The sequence below is a fragment of the Molossus molossus genome, unplaced genomic scaffold (genome assembly GCF_014108415.1).
Source record: "Molossus molossus isolate mMolMol1 unplaced genomic scaffold, mMolMol1.p scaffold_m16_p_1, whole genome shotgun sequence".
NCBI lineage: Eukaryota > Metazoa > Chordata > Mammalia > Chiroptera > Molossidae > Molossus > Molossus molossus.
In genome coordinates, this window is record NW_023425344.1 from 75,911,478 (window position 1) to 75,935,900 (window position 24,423).

The 24,423-nt window shown below is 40.2% G+C and overlaps 1 pseudogene; it reads left to right on the forward strand.

Annotated features, from left to right (window-relative positions):
- LOC118629434 overlaps positions 1-19,347 on the forward strand; it is a 32,168-nt pseudogene extending 12,821 nt beyond the window's left edge.
- Positions 19,348-24,423: the final 5,076 nt, after the last annotated feature.

A 24,423-nucleotide genomic window follows, 5' to 3' on the forward strand; every position in this document is an offset into this window, starting at 1 on the left:
CTCAGCACACAAAGGCTGCCGCTCCTCTGCATCATCAGGTCTACCAAAGAGGACTGACAAGTACCACTCGTGGGAATTAAACCTAGAACTGTGATGGCTGCCACACTCAGAGTAATACAGGTAAAATAAGATGAGCAGGCACAGAAAAGTGGAGACGTGTAACAATACATTTTTAACATGAGACACGCCCCGGAGGGCAACTTTGGCTTTACGCTGATTTCTGCGTGTTCGGGCAGAAGGAGCCGGCGTTCGGCTGAAGGTGCGGCTCACGTGAGAGCCTCAGGTAGGCTGTCGAAGAGCAACAAGGGAGTGAGCTACGGGGGCAGGGAGGGACTTAGACCTTCTCTTAACATTCCTTGCCAACCTTTTATCAGCAGCAGATGGTAGGTGAGCAGGAATTTGGGGGGAAAGCCACTTTTCTTGGACATCACCTCTGATTAAGAAGGTTTTCTCAGTTATTAGGACAAACTGAAATCATTGTGTTTTTCTCAGATCAATATTAACTCAAAAGGTGTACTGACGTCTGTCCTCCTTCTATCATTTACTCCAGCTGCTTCCATCTGCTCTAAGGTAAAAACGATGAGCTTCTCAATATTCTAGTCCAGTCTGCACACTCAGGGGTCCCCAGTGACTCGCAAGCGTCACTTCACATTGGGTAACTTTTAGGGGAGAATCATCCTAACTAACCACACCACTGAGTCAGACCTGGAAGAATGTCAAGTGCACTCAATATGTGAGACCACTATTATATCACAGAGAGGGAATTTGTTACCAGCAACAATGAAATAAAACATTGCTACTTTGTGTCAGCTTGAAAGCCATACTGTTTTTGGAAGAAGAAAGCCATCCTAGGCCAATGCAAGACCAATGTAAACTAGGCTTTTAGAAATCTCTTTTGAGGTTTATTAAAAAGAAAAAAAAAAAAAAAAAGACTTTTTAATACCTCTTCATGAATCCTATTCTCGGCCAACTCCAGGTTAAGACAATAACTCTGCCTAGAGGCCCCTTTCTTAAATGTCTGTGGCAGGTGTGTATTTGTTACCTGCCTCTGATGAATGCACCTGATACAATGTGAGCACTTCCACAGCTTCTCTTTTTACAGAACACTTGTCAGTTACTCTGTGGCAGTCATTCCCAAAGTGTGGCCCTCAACCCAGCAGTGTCAGCATCACCTGGGAAGTTATTAGGGATGCAGATTCTCAGGCCTCGCCCTAGATGCACTGAATCAGAACCTCTGGGGTCAGGGTTCAGAAATCTGTTTTAACCAGTGTTTTTTTAGGCAAACTAAAGTTTGAAGCTATAATATTAGGAATAGATACCAATCACTGGGTGATATTCCTTACCGTATTAGATGCTTTATAAGCATTATGTCAGTGAATGACCATGTGAAACACATTATATTATTATTCTCATTGTAAAGATCAAGAATCAAATGATTATCAATGTACAGTAACTTGGCTAAAGTCCCAGAGCTAACAAGTGGGAGCTAGATTTCTAACCACATTCTAACCCATCTAAAATGCATGCTCTTCACTACTGAAGAACAGCCAAGGAGAAACAAAGAAGATGAAGACAAAACTTTGCACTATAGCAATGTTAACTGTAGGCCCAAAATAGAAAAGTCTACATAAAACTTAAAAAAGAAAATCAAGGCTCTGGGCGTCAGCAATTGACCCAATGCTTAAAAAAAAAAAAAAAAAATTGCCTCCCTTATAGACAAAAAAATTCTGTACTATAGAATAAAATAGTTGTACCCCATTTTAAAACATGATTTTCAGCTATGTTAATAAGTGTTTTCCAAAGTCTCAGTTGGGAAGCTGCTGAATAATAATTCAAAGCATAGATAAGTTAGTCTTGGAAACTATGGCAGTAGTGTCTGCATTCCATCCTTACCAGTTCTACGACCACAGGAGGTATGCAGTTTTGATTCCCCCAGGACCATCTTTAACACTGCATTTTGGTGCTAAACACTGAATCTTTTCAAAATACCAACAATATACTTCACAGAACTAGAACAAATACTTCAAACATTCATATGAAACCAAAAAAGACCTAGAATAGCCACAGCAATCTTGAAAAAGAAGAACAAAGTAGGAGGGATTACATTACCGATTTCAGGTTATACTACAAAGCCACTGTAATCAAAACAGCACGGTACTGGCACAAGAACAGGCACATGGACCAATGGAACAGAATAGAGAACCCAGAAATGGACCCAAGGCAATATGCTCAATTAATATTTGACAAAAGTGGCAAGAGCATACAGTGGAGCAAAGACAGCCTCTTTAATAAATGGTGTTGGGAAAATTGGACAGCTATATGCAAAAAATGAAACTAGAACATCAGCTTACACCATACACAAGAATAAATTCAAAATGGATAAAAGACTTAAATGTGACTCATGAATCCATAAAAATCCTAGAAGAAAATGTAGGCAACAAAATTTCAGACATGATATGCAGCAGAATTTTCACTGATACATCACCTAAGGCAACAGAAACAAAGGAGAAAATGAACACATGGGACTACATCAAACTAAAAAGCTTCCACACAGCAAAAGATACAATCATCAAAATAGAAAGGCAACTCACTGTATGGGAAAGCATAATTGCCAATGATGTATCAGATAAGGGGTTAATTTCCAATATATGGAGAGTGCTCATACAACTCAACAAAAGGAAAACAATGAACCTAATTAAAAAATGGGCAGAGGAACTAAATAGACACCTCTCCAAACAGGACATACAAATGGCTAAGAGATATATGAAGAAATGCTCAACATCACTAATCATCAGAGAGATGCAAATTAAAACAATGAGGTTTCACCTCACACCTGTCAGAATGGCCGCCATCAACAAATCATCCAACAAGTGTTGGTGAGGGTGTGGAGAAAAGGTGACTCTAGTACACTGCTGGTGGGAATGCAGACTGGTGCAGCCACTATGGAAAACAACATGGTGTTATCTCAAAAAATTAAAAATTGAACTGCCATTTGATCCAGTGATCCCACTTCTAGGAATATACCCTAAGAAGCCTGAAACACGAATCAGAAAGAATATATGTACCCCCTGTTTGTAGCAGCACTATTTACAATAGCTAAGATCTGGAAACAGCCCAAATGTCCATCAGTAGATAAATGGATAAAAAAACAGTGGTACATATACGCAATGAAGTACTATGCAGCTGTAAGAAAGAAAGATCTCTTATCCTTTGAGACTACATGGAGGGACCTGGAAAGTATTATCCTAAGCGAAACAAGCCAAGCAGAGAAAGACAAGTATCATATGATCTCACTTATTTATGGAATACGATTAACATGACAGTCTGAGGAATGGGGTTGTCCCAGAGACGTGGAAGTGGGGTACAAACTGACAATCCCCAGAAGAAGGGGTGGTGGGGAGGAGATAAACCACAGAACTTATATGCATGTGTACATGAACAATGGACATGGACAACAAAGCTGGGGACTGGGTGGGGAGGAAGAGGGAGGGGAAATCAGTGGGGGGAAAAAGAAACATCTGTAACCAAAATAAATAAATTAATTAAAAATAAATAAATAAATAGCTGATCAAAGTAAGCAAATGCCAGGTCAGTAGCTTTTTTATTATTTGTGTCAAAGAAATTCTAAGTATACTATTCAGTGCTCCTATAAGGACACACATTAAATAAAACTTCAATATGACTTTTCCATAAAGATGATTCAAGATAAGTCATTAGTTCTACAAGATTTTAGAGTCTTTCGGAAACTTGTTCTGCTGTTGAGTAGGTCTGCAAGCACTAGATCAGATCCAGTCACTCTTCTGTCCACATGGCACATCCCAGAGCCTCTAGCATGCTGCGTGATTTGTGAATTTCCAAGGAAGTTATAACATGGGTAAAGTTCCCCAATGATTTGAACCATGGGATTGACACTTTCTGGATAATCGTTGTGAAAGGCTAGAGTTCTGTGGAATAAATGCTAGGACACATCTTTATAATTAAGTATCAGAAGAAATGTATTTCCTGAGATGTCACTATACGTCATTTTTGCCCTACATTATGGAGCGCAGAATCAAGTGAGATCATTCAGTTGTGCAAAGCGATAGCATAACATAGAGAAGGAAGCATGAGCTCCAAGGCCTGTCTACCTGATCACATTCCAGTCCTACCACTTAGCTGTGCGACTCGAGAAAGATTCTTACGCTTTCTGTGTCCCCTTTCCTTCAGCTGGAAAATGTTACCTACTTATGTATTTTTTTGATAAGAGCAACCTCTAGGAGTTATTTTCAGATTAAAATTTGTGAAAGGCTTAGAATACCTGCACATGGTTAAAACTACTAAGTATTTGTTAACCAGCACTTAAACAAGCTCTGTGGCCAATGTTGTTGCTTTCTCTGTTAATCTAGCTCCTGCTCGCCAGCATCTATTTATCTTTTATTAATTGTAACACACCCAAGCCACTTGTGGGTGGCATACTTTTTTGGAAGTACATAGTGACATAAAAGCATGTGAAGCAGATGGTACAAAAAGGAACTTTCAGGGTTTCTGAGAACAGTTCCGGGAAATACGGGATGTGTCCGTCAATGCGAATGGTCAGTGGAGAGCGTCCGGTGATCCTGTGGGTCCCTGGTGAGTACCAGCCGGTGACACGCCTCCCAGCTCAGTGTCATCCAACTCCATGTGCTCTGACTTCAATTTCCCAAGAAACTTTCCTACTGGGATAAACCTCTATTGTGTGAATATTCTATTCCTTTAAACAGTATTTTAGTCTAACTTTTGTTCTTTTCTGACTTTGGGTAGCATCAATTAATTTACCAGTTTGAACACTGAGAGGGAATTGGTAGAAGGGTATAATTACATGGACGAAGGGAAGAGGTAGGAGAAGCTGCAAAGGAAGCAGAAATGGAAGCCATGCCCATCAACGGGGAGCACGGTCTTTTTTATTATTTTTTATTTATTTTTTATTTTTATCTTCACCCGAGGACATTTTTCCATTTTTTGTACAGACAGAGTGGGAGGGAGAGAGAGGAAGAGAGAGAGAGAGAAACATCGATGTGAAAGGGACACATCGAGTGGCTGCCACCCGCACGACCAACCAGGGCCGGGGACAAACTGCAACCGAGGTACGTGCCCTTAGCGGGAACCGAACCTGGGTCTCTCCGGACCACAGGCAGACGCTCTAACCGCTGAGCCAAACTGGCCAGGGCAGGGAGCACGGTCTTGATGATGCCAGTGAGCCAGCTCTATTTTCATTCCCAGGGCTGGCGCAGACCTGCCCCAGAGGACTGCTTTTCAAGTAGAACTGGTGGTGAATGCATGTATTAAAAAAAAAAAATGGAGAAAAGGTGTTGGCCACCTGACAAGAGTACAGTTGTGAGATGATAATTAAGTGGAGATGGAGACCAGGTTTGGAACCTGCCAGTGTTAATGAAGATTTATTCACTGGTGACATTTGATGAGATCTACAGGGTGGATTCCTAGATTTCATTAGTTGAAGACATAAAGCAGTCTGTCTGATTAAAGAGGAAAAAACAGTGGGGAGCACCCATAAATTACTGTAGCTCAATTAGGTGCAGACATTTTAGTGAGTGTTTATTACTAGTACAAAGAAAGATTTTCCAATTAGATTAAAAGGTTTTGAAAACAACAGTTATAGGCACAGTGATTTAGACCGATGGCTAGAATAATGCATCGTGAGAAGCTTTATTGATTAAAAGTAAACTGAAAAGTTATTTGTAGTGTTCATTGTTTATCAGTAGAACCCCTCTGTGAGGTACAATTTTCCTTACAAGATCAATGACAGGACTGGGCTAATTTCTTCTTGCCCCAAAAATTGATAAGAATATAAAGGGCAGCTATATCACTGCTGCAAATACCAGCATGATTTATTCAGGTTAATCATCAAGAAAGTGACATTGCATAAATCACTGGGAATTTACCTCACCAGGCTGGGTCCTTCAGGCTGGTTCCACTGTCATACATTGGACCAAAAAAAAAAAAAAAAAAAAGACAAAAAGAAGTGTAACATTTACTTAGACAAAGCCTTTTGCTCACTGAGCTGCCATAAGCTATTGTAAAACCTGGAAATGGCTGGAAATTAAAAGGAAGTTGCATAGACACCTTCTCTAATAATGACCACTAGAATTTATGACAATAGTTTGGTGGGATAAAGCCTAAGATGCAAGGTGTTAGCTCATGTGTCTTTTTGTCTTGAAGCATCCATTAGACATCCAGGAGTACTGAGCAGGCTAGAAATCCCATCACTTGGCTAGAGGTCCTAGAGCGGACAGTTCATTGGCCACAAATGACCACTGTCTCACTACATGTGATTAAATATGAAAAGAAGAAAAGCAAAGCAAAGAAGTGATAGCTGAGTCTCTGGATTCTGCAGATGCATTCTCTCTATATATAACATGTAGATATCACAAAATATATTACAAAAATCCTGCAGAAAGAATGGAATAACAAATCTTTTCCCCTTAAAACTCTTGTTCTTAGACTGACAGCTGTCAGAGAAGAGGGGGGTAGAGGGCTAGCTGAAAAAGGTGAAGAGATTATGCAAAAAAACAAACAAACTGGCAGATGCAGACAACAGTATAGTGATGACCAGAGGGAAAGGGGGTGGAGCAGGTAGAAGAGGGTAAAGAGGGGATAAATGGCAACAGAATGAGACTTGACTTTGGGTGGGGAACACACAATACAATATACAGGTGATATATTATAGAAGTGTACCCCTGAAACCTATATAATTTTATTAAACAATGTCACCCCAATAAATTCAATAAAAATTAAAAAGACTCTTATACTTTAAAACATGGTTTAGAGATAAGCAGTATACATTTTTTTATCTCATTATTGAAAAATATCCTGATTGTCCTACTGATGGATTTGCCCCCTTTGGTTCTGTTCTTTCTCACCTACCTTTCCTCATTTTGACTTTCATAACTAAAATTTTGAAGCCAGAAATAGCAATCTGAAACATTCAAAAGGCAGAATGAAACAACAAACTAGCATTCCATCTGTTGTGACATTTTGTATTTGCTTTTCCAGAGAATCATCATATGAATCAGTCTTGTGTTCGCATTAAGAAGTTAAGATCTGCGTCTTAATCCCTGCTTCTGGAATCAGGCGCCCGGTGTGAACACCTGCCCTGCATGTGTGTGGCCTTGGGCTCATTTCTGACGTCTCTAAACCGCGGCTTGCTTGTCTGTAAGGTGAAGGGAGTAGTCTTGAGCACATACGATTGTGCAAAGGAATAACTGGGGAAATATACTAAATATGCTCCCCACAATACCTGGTAAATAGGAAGTGCTCAATAAATGTTTGTTTTCTTATCTATATTGTTATGTTTTTCTCTAAATACATTAAATAATGATATATCAATGTAATGTAAACATGTTCCGATCTTTCATCTAAAGTTTTCATCATTGAACGAGTTCTGACTGTATTTTCCTATGGACAAGAGAAAAACATGGCAGCAGAAAATTCCTTTCTCATTGCTTTAAAAGTGAATGTTCTTACATGAAAAAAATGAAATGCTCCTCTAATCTGGCTCACATACTCAGGGGTTTAGAGTTTAGAAGAATCTCAAACAAGCCTTGACTATACTGTCTGGAATCAGTAGCCATCAGTGGGTAACCAAACGTGCTGCCACTTTGCACTAGTTAAACCATCACGTTAAGCAGGCAGAAATTAGTGACCAATACAAGATATTTGTTAAAATAATTAGCCTGCATTGTTTCTCAGTGAGCAGAAAAAGGAGAGAGGGAGCTGTGAACAGAAGCCAGCGGAAGGCTGAGAGCTAAAGACCCCGACAAGAGATGAGAAAAAGGGTCATCGTCCACGTGCTGAGTGCATGAACCAGGTGCTAGGTGAAGGATTGTTTCCCCTTGTAGATCGTGAGAAAGCACCGAGAACTCTGTTTCCGGCCTCCTGGAAGAGTTTATAACCTAGTGAAGCTGGACGTCTTACTGAGCATTTGGAAGCAATATTCTTTGATCATGCGAGTAGTCATTTTTAAGGGAAATCAATGTCTTGGAGAAAACAGGCCTAAGGCTTTCTCCACTAATGACCTCTACCTTCAAATGGACAGATGTTGAGCTTAAGAAATAAAAACTAGCATACTGATTTCATTTCTGGTTCCAGGTAAATACCTATTCAGGTTCTCAAACATTGCATAAGAACTACCTAGAACATATGTATTGAGATTTACTCTTTCAGAGAGAATGCTTAGTTGCCACAAACTCGTCACATGTCTGTCCTAACAATATGTGGGTCTGAAAACACAAGAAGGCTATGGACAACTTGTTTTCCTATCTGAAACATATTTTATTCCCCTTCTAATATGCATTAATATAAGACAAGTAGACAAATTGAAAATCACTAGCAATCTTATGAATTTGGAAACTTGCAGTTACATGCTGTCATAGACTCCTCTTCATGATGCCTTTGAGATAGCAAATATAGCCCAGCCGGTGTGGCTCAATGGCTGAGCATCAATCCATGCACCAAGAGGCCACTGGTTCAATTTCTGGTCAGGGCACATGCCCAGGTTGTGGGCCAAATCCCCATTGGGGAGCATGCAGGAGGCGGCCTATTGATGTTCTCTCTCACTGATGTTTTTATCTCTCTCTCCCTCTCCCTTCCTCTTTCTCTAAAATTAATAAAGAAAAAAAAATTAAAAGAGAAAGAAATCGCAAAAACACCTACCCCTTGTTTATATTTACAATTCTCATTTTCATTCTAGGCCATTATTTCTTCTATTCTAAACTACAGCAATTATCTCACAAATGGCTCCACTTCTTCTGTTTCTCTTTATTCAAATCTATGATCCTAAAATCTTTTGTAAGCTGCCATTTGCTGAGCATTTGCTTTATCTCAGACATTGTGGTAAAGGCTGACACACAAATCCCATCTAACCCTCATAGCCACTTTGAGATGATGATGTGGATTGACTCCTTCAACATTTAATCTTTTTCCTAGTGTGCCTTCCTGGGCTCGGAGGTGGGAAAGCTAAATGCTACCTTCCCCAGGCTGGAGTCCAGCCAAGATTTCAGACATCATTCTCATGCATTCAGGGAAAACTTGAATCAGAACTGTGCGAAGTCCAGAGAGAACTGGAGCTGTCCGTTTTCTATGGTAAACTGTAGCAGAGATGTTGTGACTTGGACCTAAGAGATGAGTGGAGACTTCTCGGTATGGCAGGAGCAGCAGCCTCTGTGATGGTCCAGTTCTGCAGTGTGGCTTTGGGCATCATTCTTTAAAAGTCAACCTACAGACTGCTTTCTTCACTGCAGCCAATGCTTTCAAAGGCCATTTAATATTTTGTAGTAACTCCATCCGTGCTTAACCAAGCCAGAGTAGGTGACAATAACAACAGTTGAACACTAAACTCTATACATAAATATGTCACCACTGTACATGTGAGATAGAGTAGTTATATTTATAGGGTAGTAAGTAATGGTTTGGGATTCGAATCCAGGTGAAGCTATCTGTACTTTCACTATTCCAGTGTCTCTTTATAAACTCCTTGCTGCTTGACTCAGTAAAGTCCAATTCCTTTTCCTTGTCACCAAAAACCATTTTTAGCTTATCTGAAGCTCCTTTCTTATTCCTTTCTCACCCAAAGCACTGCGTACTCCAGTCACGCTGAGCTTACTCCTGGTCTTGCCCACCTCTTTTTTTTGTCCTAATTCTCACATCTGGAATCCTTCACATTCACTTAACTTACCCGAATTCCACCCATACTTCAGAGAATTTATTCCCCAACTATCCACTCCTCTGAGAAAGTTGTAGGGCATAATAATCCTTTCTTTTTTATTTCAAATCTCTTATAATATAGCATTGTTTTGATAATTAAACATATAGGGATTTATATCTCACTTGTCATTATTGTACATATTAAATTTTTTAACTCGTATCCCTTTTATCTTTGTGGCTAGATCAGAAGGTTTTTGATAAATGGGCTTTGTCTCATAGTTCACTGAAGCTTCCTCACCAAGGTGACTGACTTCTTCCATTTGTACAGTAATATTAAGGTGCCGACTGACAAGTTGTGGCTCTCACAAGGATTCTGTGTAGAGCTGCTTATAACATAGAGTCCTGGGTTCCTACCTCAAAAATTTTTTTCCAGTAGAGCTGGGATCTGAGAACTGGATTTTTAACAAGTGCCCAGGTGATGCAGACGCTCCTAGTTCTGCAACTAGAGTCGGCACTCTGGTAAGTCAGAGTGACAGTCATTTCTATAAAGTGTACAGATTCTTTTAACAAATACCATTTCATTTGATGCTTCCAATAGCTCTCTTAGACATCTAGTATTATCCCTATTTTAACAATGAAGAAAAGATATGTAAGAATGATTACATTATTCTCCTTAGTCACATTGCTGGTAAGGAGCAGAGACAGACTTTTAACTCAGTCCCATTAATTAAAAATTCTACTATTTTGATTGATATCACAATGCCACCCCATCTCTTGCAACTTGAAAATAATTTATAGGAAATAATTCTTTGTTATAATAATTTTTATTTCTTATGATCATGAACTCAAGTAAATTTTTCTTGTTATAAGGCAGATTTATGTAATAATCCTTGGTTAAACTAATTTGATGTCAAGTGAATGAATAAAACAACAGTTCTCTACAACTCTGGTAATGAAAATTCTTACAGAAGAGGAAAGCGAAAGAGGAACAGAAAGAAAGCATATATTCAGCCCCTGCTACCCCCTAATATTCTAGAAAAGCACATATATGAGTCAAGACTACTGTGGATGCAAATGACGGAAAACCAATGCAAACCAGTTAAAACAAAAAGAGAAACGTCTTGGTCATAAATTCAGGGAATTGAACTTCAGTTAAGGTTGTATCCGTGTGTTTAAACAATACTACTAATATTTCCTTTTTCTCTGCAACTGTCAGTAATTCTTTTCTCTGCTCTGGAGAATTCAGATAAGCTATACCTCATGGTGGTCAGAGAGAAACCAGTAGCTCCAGCTATGAATCTTAGTATTTCTTAAACCCCATGAAAAAGATGGTCTTTCCCCATAGTTTCTGTCAAAGCTGTCTGGCTCACCCCTCTTGGCTCTGTTTGGCTCAGCCTGACTTATATATACACCCAAGAACCAATGACTATGACACCTTAAAGCACAGAATAGCCGACTAAGATGTGGAGACTGAAAACAATTAAAGGGCAATGAACAACCACAAAAAAAGGGGGTATTTTTACCAGAAGAAGCTGAAAAGTTTTCCTAAATAGGCAGAAACAAAAAAATGTCTAACAGGCCACTAAATATCTGGATATAAATTATGGAAAAGGCCAAGGCTAGGTGGCTCAGTTGATTGGAGCGTCACCCCGTCACCCTGTGAACCAAAAGGTTACAGGTTTGATTGACAGGGCATATACCTAGGTTGCAGATTCTGTCCTCGGTCAGGGCACATGTGTGATGCATCCAATTGCTGTTTCTCTCTCACATCTCTCTCTCTCTCTCTCTCTCTCTCTCTCTCTCTCTCCTTCTTCTCTCTCTAAAAATACATATCCTCAGCTGAGGATTTAAAAAACTTATAAATTATGGAAAAGGTAATATTAATCTACATATTATATCGGTTTGGGGAGTTTGGAGAGATTAAACATGCACATGGATAAAAGTTTGCTAATTAGTTGTTTTTCAAAAAGCCTTTGATGAAGGCTACTAATATGATTCCTTTCAGATTACAATTACTATGTTTAACCAGGAGATAAGAAACAATAACAATAACCAAGGTAGAGCCAGAGGTTGAAATTTAAAAAGTACATCTATGGAGAGAAAAATACTAATGCTTGTGTTATTCAGATGTCAGAACTAGTGTTGTTCTTTGGGATAGATTGCACTATGTTCAAAATTATTTTCTCCCTATTGCCTCATTAGAAGATCATGCATTTCTACTTTTTAAAAAATTTATTTATTTAAACAAAAATTTTTTTCTTTATTGATTTTAGAGAGAGAGGAAAGAGGCAGAGAGAGATAGAAACATTGATGAGAGAGAACATCGACTGGCCGCCTCCCCAACTGGGCATCGGGCCCACAACCTGGCATGTGTCCTGACTGGGAATTGAACCAGCGACTTCTTGGTGCCTGGGTCAACATTCAGCCACTGAGCCACAATGGCCGGATCATTTCTACCTTTAATCATGTGACTTGCAGCGCCTCTCTGTGGAAGGAGCTTTCTTCCTAACCTTATGCAAAGGCTTCTTTGGGAAATGGAATTTGAGTTGAAGTGAGAACATGCCAGTTGTGACCAGAGGCTTCCAGAGCCTTCACATATTTTGGTTTGGTCTCCTGTCCTTTGTTACAAGAATAGCTTGTTCTAAATAGGGCCTTCGGCTCCCTTTGTAGCCTGCACTCTAGAATAAGGAAGTCATGTGGGGCAGGAGCTGATTTTCTGTGACAAGTACCTAATACAAAACAGGAACAAGAAAAACATTAAAAAGACCACAAAGAAACCTTACATATTGTTATAAGTCTAAGCTACTTCACATTTTTGGGAGAGTCATTTGTTACAGCAACCTAATCTAGAAGAAAAAGGACACGGTCTTATGTAATTCTGTTTAATGACTGGGAAAAAAGCCTCTATTGTTTTCCCTTCAATTTGCAGATAACAGTCATTTTGAATAATAAAATGAAAACAAGTAAATTATCTGAGCATTTGCTAAGTCTGAAGCATTATGCTAGCAGCCTTACCAACTTTATTTCTGATATCCTATTTAATCCTCTTACAAATATTAAGAATCTCTTTTCCAGGAAGGAAATTCACTTGGCCAAGGTCATGGATCTACTACCAGGCAGACGCAGATTAAAACCCTGGATTCCAGTGTCTGGCTTTCTAGCATTAACAAATTTTGAAGTAAACAGGCAACACAAAACCAATGCATGTAGTAGTAATCCAAACAATGGTAATGGATCTGAGGACCCAAAAAATGTAGACACTACCCTGGAAAAGATAAGAGCACCTATAAGAAACCTGAATAAAATAATTATCACACTATAAACACTAAAAGTAAAAGCTGAAAAGAGAGATGACTGAAATCTAAAAAGCCAAGAAGATTGTTAAAACATGAATATGGTTTCAAACATAAATTTCAAACTATAATGAATTATTTCTTATTGCTTGACTAAACTTAATAAAATTGTTTCACGGGTTCAATTATGTGCCCCCACCCCCAATTCATATGTTGAAGTCCTAACCTCAGTACGTCAGAATGTGATCTTATTTGGAAATAGATTTTTTGCAGATATGATTAAATTAAGATGAGGTCATATTGGCCATGGCTGGGTTGGTACAGTGGTTAGAGTGTCAGCCTGTGGACCAAAGAGTCACAGGTTTGATTCCAGTCAAGGGCACGTACCTGGGTTGTGGTTTGGTCCCTGGCCCTGGTTGGGGTTGTGTGGGAGGCAACCAATTGATGTGTCTCTCTCACATCGATGTTTGTTTCTCTCTCTCTCTCTCTCTCTCTCTCTCTCCCCACCTCCCATTCTATCTGAGGATAAATGGAAAAATATCCTCAGGTGAGGATTAAAAAAAAAGATGAGGTCATATTGGAATAAGGTGGGCTGCTAAACCAAAATGACTGGCATCTTTATATAAAAAAAGAATTTTGAGACAGACACAGAGAGAATGCTGTGTGAAGGTGAAGGCAGAGATCAAGGACATACAGCAGAAGCTAATGAAGGCTGAAGGTTGCTGTCACACCACTGGAACTGGGAGAGAGGAATGGGACAGAGATCTGCCCCTGGCCTTCTGAAGGAACCCATCTGGCTGACAACTTGATCTCGGTGTTTTAGCCTTCAGAACCAAGAGACAATGTTTTCTGCTCTTCAAGTGACCCAGTTTGTTACAGCAGCTCTAAGCGAACTAATACAACTTAATTATTAACCCAGAAAATAAGTTGTAAACTTAATTAACACACATCACTGCAAAATGATAATAATTTATCAATAGAAAGTTTGCGTAAATTGATAATTCATCAAGTTATAAAGGGCCGTGAAGGACAATTGTAATATCTTCATGCTTCTAGTTTTTGAGGTTGACTTGAGAGAGAACCTGATAGCATAAAAAGGTTTTAGTTTATTATATTAATAGGATAAACATTCAAGGTTACTTCTATAATTATGTATACGATGGCGATAATTTTCCAGATTGATTTTTGAGTGTTTTCCAAGAGTGTCTAATATCTCCTTGTAACTGTTTAGTTGCTTTAGCAATGCAGGCATACAGGAAAGGGCGGGAGTACTTTGGCCTCACATGGAAATAGTTTATTCTTTCATGCCCTCTGGCACACAGCTGAAAATAGTGTCCTGATGGCCGGAGAGAGTTAATTCACATCCCAGATGCCCAACTTACTCCCCGGGAGTAAATTACTCATTGGCAGGACAAGGTCATTCTTCATTTGAACCATTACCATAGCATTTTATATTGTCAAGTGCTATGTGGTTTTGCAATCCTTAAAATCCCCTGGTGAAGTAAAGGGGATGACAAACACAATTATGTCTGATTTACAGACTAGGGAACTGGGACTCCGGCAAGAGACAAAGCCATCATTGGTAAGGGCCATCCCAGCAGGCAGGAGCTCTGGCTCGACTCTCTGTATATCATGTGTAGAGCACAGGCATTCACCTAAGGGATATTAGCTATGCATGCAATTCTTATATTTCTTGGAACTTTAGCTCCCCACCCAAGCTGATTCTTGGCAGCAGCCATCTGTCAAAGAAACAAAGGTACAAAGAAAGTTAAGTACAAATTGTGTGTAGTGTGTTAGAATTTTAGCTATTCAGGATTAGAGATGTCTCCAAAAGCAAAGTGAAACATACTGTAACTACCAAGAACAGTGACAGAAGGACTGAGGACACTACTATTTGCCACTATTTTTTGACAGGTGAATCCAGTTAAAAAGATTAGCAAAAGCATGTGCAGGAGGCCAGGAGAGACAAAACTCAGAAAAAGTACAGAGTAAATATTCCATTACGTAGTATAATTGAATCTAAAAATCCATATTAATTTGAAAAGACTCTTATTTCTACTTTATCACTTAATTATAAGATGAAACCATGACTTGGCATTTGTCCCAACAAGCATGTTTTACCTACTCTCAGGCACATAAGCTTAGCGTTGGTCAAGCTATTGCCTGTAAAACAGTGATGAGCTCTTGGTTGTGCGTGTTCTGGGGATGTAGCTTCCTATCTAAGCCCACGGCATAGGATCCCAGCTCTTGAAAACGTTTTTATAGTGAAATATCTGAAAGATGCCTTAAGAATCAATCAGCATTTGAGTTTCGACTAGAATTCTGGGCATTGGGCTACAAGGTCAGCATGGCTGACTGACTTTCAAATTTCTGAACTTGACGGTTGGACATTTCATGTCTGCCTCAAGCTAAATCTTAAGATAACAAGCAGCCAGAATAGATGTGATTTTATGTAATGTAATGTCTACTTGCTTGTATTTGATAAAGTCTGAAATGTTCTAGCCCCCTTTCCTGCTGCCAATCAGAGAGCTTGTGTGGCCCTGATGAACCATTGATTCTGAGGCCGATGCTGCGCGGCTGGTGCTCAGACAGCCGACCTGCTCTTTCAAAGCAAAGCTGCTGGGCCCGGCGGCCCTTCTGAGCTCCATCAGTTTTTACCACAAGGAGGCAGAAACGTTAGGAATCAGTGTGCTGACCTGTTATATCCACGTCACTCCGGTCCAGGGCTCTTCTGACACAAAGACTTTCAGATGGAAATTACAATTTGCAGGTCACAAGTGTGGAAACAGCGCCCTACATCTATGACACGAAGCATATCAAAACCTTTTTTTTTTTTTTTGAGCGATTTTACAATTCAGTTAAGCGAACACATAATTGGACTTAATTGTATGATCCAAATCATACTCTTTTATACAATTATAGAATTCCTTGTTTGGTGGCAAGACCCTGGTGGCTACTGAGCTAAGTAACTTTCTAACAGACCAAGCAAATTAATTATCACTGTCTGCTACTTCATGTCAAAAATGAGATAGTCCCCAGCTATTCTTTCATGTAGGCTTTAAGATAAAATCCTACCTGTTACAAATATTGGGAAAGAAATTTGTACTTTAGTAAGAAATTAAACTTAAAAAGAATATATACGATTCGCTTGATATGGCATTTTTTTTTTATAATTCACTCTTTATTGTGATAGAGAGTTAAAGCTAAAATTTACATGACATAAAATTCACCATTTTAACTATTTTAAAGTTTATTTACTGTATTCACAATTGTTTCCAGTCTCCATCACTAGTTCCAGAACACTTTCATCACCCCAAATGGAACCTTCACACCCTTTCCTCCTTACCCACAAACCCTGGCAACCACTAATCTGCTTTCCGTCCCTACAAATTTGCCTATTCTGGATATTTCATATAAACAGAATTATACGATACGTGGCCTTTTATGTCTGAGCTAAACTGTCACTTAGTGTAATGTTTTCAAGGTTATCCACGCTATTGTATATATCAGCGCTTCATTCCTTCCTATGGCTGGATAATATTTTATTATTGATATAACACATTTTGTTTATCCACTCAGTTAATCAACATCTGGGTTGTTTCCACCATTTTTACTAATCTGAATAGGGCTGCTATGAGCATTATGTACAAGGTTTTGTTTGAGCATCTGTTTTTAATTTTGGGGCGTATATACCTAGGAATGAAACAGCTGTGTCACATGGCAACTCTGGGTTTATTGAGGAAATGCCAAACTGTTTTCCACAGTAGCAGCACCATTTTACATACCCATCAGCAACATATGTGTTCCAAATTCTCTGTGTCCCTGCACTATTTGTTATTTACTATTTTATAATGTTATTATAGTCATTCTTGAATGTATGTCAGACCTTGGTATCAACTTCCAGGCTGCTATCCAAAAAGAAATAGCTTCCGATGACACTGCATCCTGCCTATGCTTGAACTCTCTGGACTGCTGCCCAAAGCCAATCAAATGTATTAAATTAACCAAAAAAAAAAAAAAAAAAAAGAAGTGTTCCAATTACAGTTTACATTCAATATTATTTTGTATTAGTTTCAGGTGGATAGCATAGTGGTTAGAAAATCATATACTTTACAAAGTAAACATTTCTTACGACTGTCCACCTCTCTTAGAACTGCCTCTGCCTCACTTTTTTCTGCCCACTTACCTATATAGTCAATGTCAATTCTTTCCAAATAACTGACATCTTTAACAGAGCTCCCTCAGTCCTAGGGTGGACCTGTTTGTCCTTTCCATCTAGTCCTGCTGCTGGTGGTTTAGAAGGTATGTCCCAGGACCGGTCCTTTTCCTAGCTGGCATGTGGCTCAATAAACCCCTTCTTTCAGAAAGCTTTTAGTGCCCTGGCCGGTTTGGCTCAGCAATTAGAGCATCGACCCACAGACTGATGAGTCGTGGGTTTGATTTCGGCCAAGGGCATGCACCTCGGTTATGATTCGTCCCCAGCCCTGGTTGGGGTCATGTGGGAGACAGCCATTTGATGTGTCCCTTTCACATCAATGTTTCTCTCTCTTTCTCTCTCCCTCCCACTCTATCTGTACAAAAATGGAAAAATATCCTCATGTGAGGATAAAAAAAAATGAAAAAAAGAAAGCTTTTGGCTGCAAAGGTTTTGGTTTAATATTAATTAGTAAAAAAACAACAACAGACTACAGAATGTCTAGATACCTTGGATACAATGGGTTACTTCAGAGAAATCATTACACTTTAAAAAACCAACAGGACTATTTGATGATCATATTTCAACCTTAATTGATATTATGGCTGCTAACTTATACCTCCTCCAAAAAACAATAGTGATACTAAGATAAACCCTTCTGGCTGTGACCAACATAATCAAAATATACACTGGTTTTCAGAATGACTACTTATATTAACAAAATATTGTTTGTCCGGTGAGTAAATAAGAAACTTGCCAGCCCAAGACCTATTTATCACGGAAGAAAGCAAAAAGAAGCCCGGTAGCGAAACAAAATAGATTTTCAATTGCGAAGGGGCAGGGTGCTGGGCGCGGCGGCATCAGCAGCGAGCAAGCTGCTGGAGACCCTCACGCTGGCTGGGCTCTCCCACACTGACCTGATTGATCTGGGTACTACTGATGTCAGCAACCTCAACAGGCAATTTTGTTTCAAAAGAAACATGTTGGAAGATCAGAGGCCCAACTTGCCAAAGAGAGTGTACTGTGGTTTGACCCCAAAGCTAAAATCATAGCTACCATGACAGCATCATGGACCCCAACCACAATGTGGAATTTCCCCACAGTTAATATCGGTTATGAATGCTTCGGACTGCAGAGCTGCCCGCAACCGTGCGTCTGGCCACGAGGTCCCTCCTAGGGAGAGGAAACTGCTGGTTATCTTGGGGAAGCGACTGTATGGAAAGGGACATGACTGAGTGTGATGAATGTCATCCCAAACCCACTCCGAGAAATTTTCCTGGCTGTACAATGTATAACACAACTTCAGAAGGTATTCATTGCATCGCTTGGGCAAAGTATTTGTTCAACCAGTTGTTTGGGGAAGAAGATGCGGATCCGGAAGCAGCTCCTGACAGAGCTGCCCCTGCAGCCTCCTGGGAACCGCTGGGAGCCACAGCCGGAGCCGGAGCAGGGATGGAGATGGTGACGTTAAACATATTTCCACAAAGGAACAGGTGAAATCAGCTGGATATGATCTAGTTGAACACTTTACCAAGCGTTTTTAAAAATTATTTTTTTCTTTATTGATTTTAGAGAGAGGAAGAGAGAGGGAAGGAAAGATAGAAACATCAATGAGAGAGAACATCGATTGGCCGCCTCCTGCATGCCCCTCTCTGGGGATCGGGCCCACGACCTGGGCATGTGTCCTGACCAGGAATCGAACTGGTGACCTCCTGGTCATGGGTCGATGCTCAACCACTGAGCCACACCAGCGGGGCTTTTCCAAGCCTTTAAAAGATATATCAGGAATCTGTTGGCATTGGGCAAACTATGGCAGAAAAGCAAACCTCCGGTTCCATCGGACGGGGCTAAAGTATGGGATCAAGAAGAAATCAATGCAGCAGATCAACAAAACGAATTCCAGGTTGGTCTACAAGACCAGCCGGTCTAGATGTAAAGAACTGTGCACGTCTTTTTTCAAAGAGCCTTGAGAGTTTGAGAGTTTATTTAGCAGAAAAGGGGGATGGCGCTGAGCTCATGTGGGACAAGGGTGACCCATCCACAATAGATTTTGTCACCTCTGCTGCAAACCTCGGGATGCATATTTTTCATATGAACATGAAGAACAGAGGTGACATAAAATCAATGGCAGGGAACACTATTCCTGCTATCACTACTACTAATGCAGTGATTGCTGGTTAGTAGTATTGGAAGCATTGATGGTTTTATCAGGAAAAAATAGACCAGTGTAGAACAATTTTTTTTTTTTTAATAAACAACCAAATCCAAGGAAGAAGCTCCCTGTGCCTTGTGCACTGGGTCCTTCGAGCCCTAACTGTTATGTATGTCCACCAAGCCAGGGGTGACTGTGTGGCCAAATGTCTATAAAGTGACGGTTCTCACATTACAAGATAAAGACTGTGAGAGAAACATTTATTACGGTAGCACCAGATGTCCAAATAGAAGATGGGAAAGGAATAATTCTAGTGTCTTCAGAAGAGGGAGAGACAGAAGCTAATAATCACGAGAAGTTGTCAGAATTTGGAATGAGAAATGGGGGCTGGCTTTAAGCAGACAGCTGCCTTCAGGACTACACCTCATTGATCAGCATCCTTCATAGTGAAGGCCTAGGCAAGGATGTTGAACTTGAAGTCATTGGTGATGCCCCAGAAAAAGTGACACCTGTGACTTGAAGATGATTCTATTCTCTTTGAAAGCACTCATTTTGCTAGAACTATTAGGCATGTTGCGGTGTGCTGTATGGAAAGTAGGAGTATAGTGTTAAAACCCTTTGAACGAGGCATTTGCATAAGCAGTCATACAATGAAACCACACAATGCATGTTGTCTTTTTAGTGTAAATATTCATAGGTATCACTTAATAGTCGAAAATTTTATCAGCAATGCTAATACCTGGTTATAAATATTATGCCTTTATTTTTGGTTAGAAAAATAATTATTTGTAGCCTAGAAAAACATTTTCATACTCTTAACTGAAACATTTAAAAAGGGCTATTTATTGAAACTTGTTTTTAAATATTAACTGGCACTATGTGAATTGATGTAAAACAATGTTAATTTACTTAAGTATTTAGCTTGTACTGCCTGGTATGTCTATGTAAGAATGGAATTTTTGTGTATTGTTTCAGGTTATTTATATGTGATGTTTTGTGAAACTCAAATGCAACTATACTGTACTTATGGACCAAATAAACGGCTTTTCAGGCTTGTACGTACCTGCACGGTTCGTGGTTCTGCTGCCTTGTGGGGTTTATACATTGCACTTAGTGCAGGCATGCTAACTTCTTTCCTTTCAAAAAATTAACTTGTAATATGGATATGCAAGTTAAAAGATCTCTACTATTTGCCATTGATCAGGGGTGGGGAACCTTTTTTCTGCCAAGGGCCATTTGGATATTGATAACATCATTTGCAAGCCATAAAAAATTATCAACTTAAAAATTAGCCTGCTATATTTGGTCAAACACTGAATTAACTCACCACCAATGTGATGGCTGGAACTGCTTCTCTGTGGTGAGGCTGTGATGTTAGCTGGTACTGATGGTGTTGCTCCTCACAGCCATTTTTCCAGGTTTGCATGGGTCAGTCTGGAGCGGTCAACCCTGTGATGGTAAGTTTTGAAAAGAACTGCTCGCAGCAGTAAGTTGCTCTGAACACAGATGCATATTTCAATGTATGACTCCTCAAAGTGGGAAATTCATCATTGCATATAGAACATTTACAGAACCCAAGCGGTGGGAGGTTGTTTACCTAGCTTTCAGCTCATCATCACTTTGCAGCTGAATGATTTCATGTTGTAGGTTATCAGGCACATCAGCTGGTTCCACTTTGAATGGTGTAGCAAAGATGTTCAATTCCATTTATTTACTTTTCACAGCCTTGAATCTTTCATTAAATGCCTCAATTAGTTTCACACATTCACCAGCATATTCAAGTGTCCTAGAAGGCTTTTGTCCTTCCAGAGTGGGGAAATGCGCCGTGTTATCCTTTCGAGTTGCATATTCCACAGCCTTAATTTGGCTTCAAATGATTTCACGTTTGAAAGCAGGGAGCTGAGAAGCTGCTTGGGGCCCTGCAGCTTGTCCTTAAGCTCTGAGAGGTACTTGGTAATGTCCACCATGAATGCTAAATCACACAGTCACTTGCTATCATTGAGTTCCCTGACAGGTTTTCCCGTCACCTCCATGAACTGCTTGACTTCATCCTGCAGTTTCCAGAACCTCATGAGCAAGTTCCCTGGACTCAGCCACAGCACTTCACTGTGATAAACATGATCACTGTACTCAGAGTCAAGATCATTCAGTAACTCTTGAACCTGGCAGCCATTAGATCTTCTGCTTTTGAGAAAATTTATGCATGATGCTACAGTTGACATCACATCATTGAGCCTCAACAATTGTGCACAGAGTCTTTCTTGATGTATGATGCAGTAGCATATAATTAAATCTCTTGGATCAAGACTGAGGTGATTCAGTTCTTCCTTGACAAATACAATTAACCCTATTTGTGAGCCAACCATGGCTGGAGCTCCATCTGTAGTAAGGCCACTGAATTTTTCAAATGCTAGTTCAAGTATTTTCATTGATGAAACAAGTTTCTTAAATAAGTCCTCACCTCTTGTAGTGCCATGCATGGCTTCCAGTGACAGCAGTTCCTCTTGCATGTCACACTCTGCAGTGATCCCACAAACAAAAATGGCCATTTGGGCAGTATTTGTTATGTCCATCGTCTTGTCAAAAGCCAGAGAGAAAAATTGGAAATTTCCTGCAGAACCCTTCATTGTTTTTTCAATATCTCCTGCTGTCAGTAATCCAATCGGAGATGGTTCTCCAAGACAAAATAACACTCGGAAACAACTTTACTCTGTCTGGTGCTAACAACTCTGCAGCAGCCCCCATGCACTCTGTCACAGACTCTCCCTGTGCATGAGGCTTCCACTTCCACTTCTAATTAGCGCGCTCACTACACAACTGGATCAAGGTTGGATTGGTGCTATCATCTGTGTCAACAAAGACGTCGTCAACATCATCAGTCATTGAAGTCGAGGTCATCAACGTCATGAGGAATCATCTCATTGCACCTCGTCTCATCATCACCAGATCACCATACAGTTGTCCCTCGCCACTTCGTGCTTTGACTTTCATGGCTTCTGTCTATCACAGTTTTTTCAAATATATTCATTAAAAAGTTGATCTAGACAGTGAAAATGATACAGTGCACGCTCGGTTGTCTGAGTCAATTATACACCCCTGTATTACAATTACAAATAAACTTACTGTACGTGTGTACTGTAGGCCTATGTATTCAAGCACCCCCACAAATCCTTCAATTCCAGGTGCAATGGCTCTACCACTCCTTGTGTGTGGGCAATAACTTTTTTCCAAAAAATCAGGTGTGGTGAAACCAAGCCAATCAGAGCGTGCTGTTCACTGATTGGCTATCCTAGTCTCTTCCTATCCTGGCCACTGATTGGCTCAGCCTCATGCAAGTTCATTTCTCTCATACAGGCTTCCACATGGCTACGCATAGAAAGCATCTTTGCTCTTGTAAGTGTTTGTGATTACTGAGAACATTTATCTAAGCCCCACGATGGCTCCTAAACGTGCTGCTTCTTCTAAGGCTCCTGATGATGAAACTAAGCGCCGGAGGAAGATGCTTACCATCCAGGAGAAGGTGAAACTCTTGGATATGATCAAAGATGGCAAAAAAAAAAAAAAATCATGGACATTGCCTGCCACTACAACTTGAATGAGTCTACCATTCGCTCTATCCATAAAGATGAAAAGAGCATTCGTGCAACCGCTACTGTCTCTTTCAACAAGGAAGCAAAGCGCATCATGACAAGTCTTAATAAGTTCATAGTGAAACGGAGTCTGCCTAGCTGTTTAGATCAGCAACAGGCACAAGAAAACATCCTGTTGGATTCGCTGGTCATCCGGGAGAAGGTGAAGCAGCTCTATCAGTGCTTTACGGTGGACAAACCTCAACCAAGACCCTCTTCTGCAACATTCATGGATTTACTGTAAGTGTTGGTTCAAGAAGTTCCAGAAGAGGTATCATCTGAAGAGTGTCATTCTCCATAGAGAAGCCGCCTCTGCTAATCAGCCTGCAGAAGAGGACTACGTGAATAACATGTTCCAGAAGATCCTTAAGGAGGGCGAGGATCATCCAGAACAGGTATTTAATATGGACAAAACAGGACTGTTCTGGAAAAGAATGCCTTCCCAGACATTCATTTTCAAGGATGAGGCCAAGGTCCATGTGAGTGAGGAGGAGGAAGAGCAGCCAGAGGTTCCTGGGGGTCAGGAGGAGGAAGTTAGCCTTACACTTGAGCATCCCTCCCAAGTTGTGAGAACTATTAAGGTAGTACAGGACATGATTGGCGAATGGAACCCACAAATGATGCGTGCATTGTGGTTCCGGAATGCACTTGATGGAGCGATAGAACCCTACAACAGCCTCCTCACGCACACGAAAAGACAGCGCCAGCAATTGCCCATCACGATGCCTTTCAGCCGTGTACCCAGACACTCCCAGCTTGCCTGGCACTGACTGTCCTGTGAGTCGCCACAATACAGACAGACAGGCCGAGGACAGCCGATGAGAAGCACACGTGTCTGTCCTGTCATGTACTTGTGCGTGTCCTGTCTATCCTGTAATGGGTGTTCCTTGCTTGTTCCTCAAAATTTATGTTATTATTATGATTCACTTAATATAAATTATGTTGCTATGAAAAGAGCTCCTAGATTTATTGAATTTCGAGTCCTGCTGGCAGTTGCTTTGGTCGGGCCACACCAAGTGATTCTGTGGGCCTTATACAGCCCGCAGGCTGGACGTTCCTCACCCCTGCCAGAGATGATTACTTTCTAAAATAAAGCTTTTAATGGTGATGTTGCTTTTTAAAAGCAGTGAGTCGATATAAAGACTTATTTTAATACTTAAAACTCACATATATTTCTTGTGCAAATTTATCTTAAATAGCACTTTGGTTCCTGTCAGGCCACAGGTCCTCTGTCTATTGGTAGAAACTTCTTAGTATTTACAGACAAGTTTAAACCAGAGCACTGGAAAGTCTGTCACTACAAAGAAAATAAATACACAAACTTGATGTCACAAAAGGTTGAGCAAATTTTATCAGTGAGCAGAAAGGATTTATAAAAAATATTAAAGAGCTTAGCGATAAGGGAGAAGCAACTGAGTACCACAGAAAGAATCTAGCCCAGAGATAATTATATGATTAAAAAGGGGGGTGGGGAGA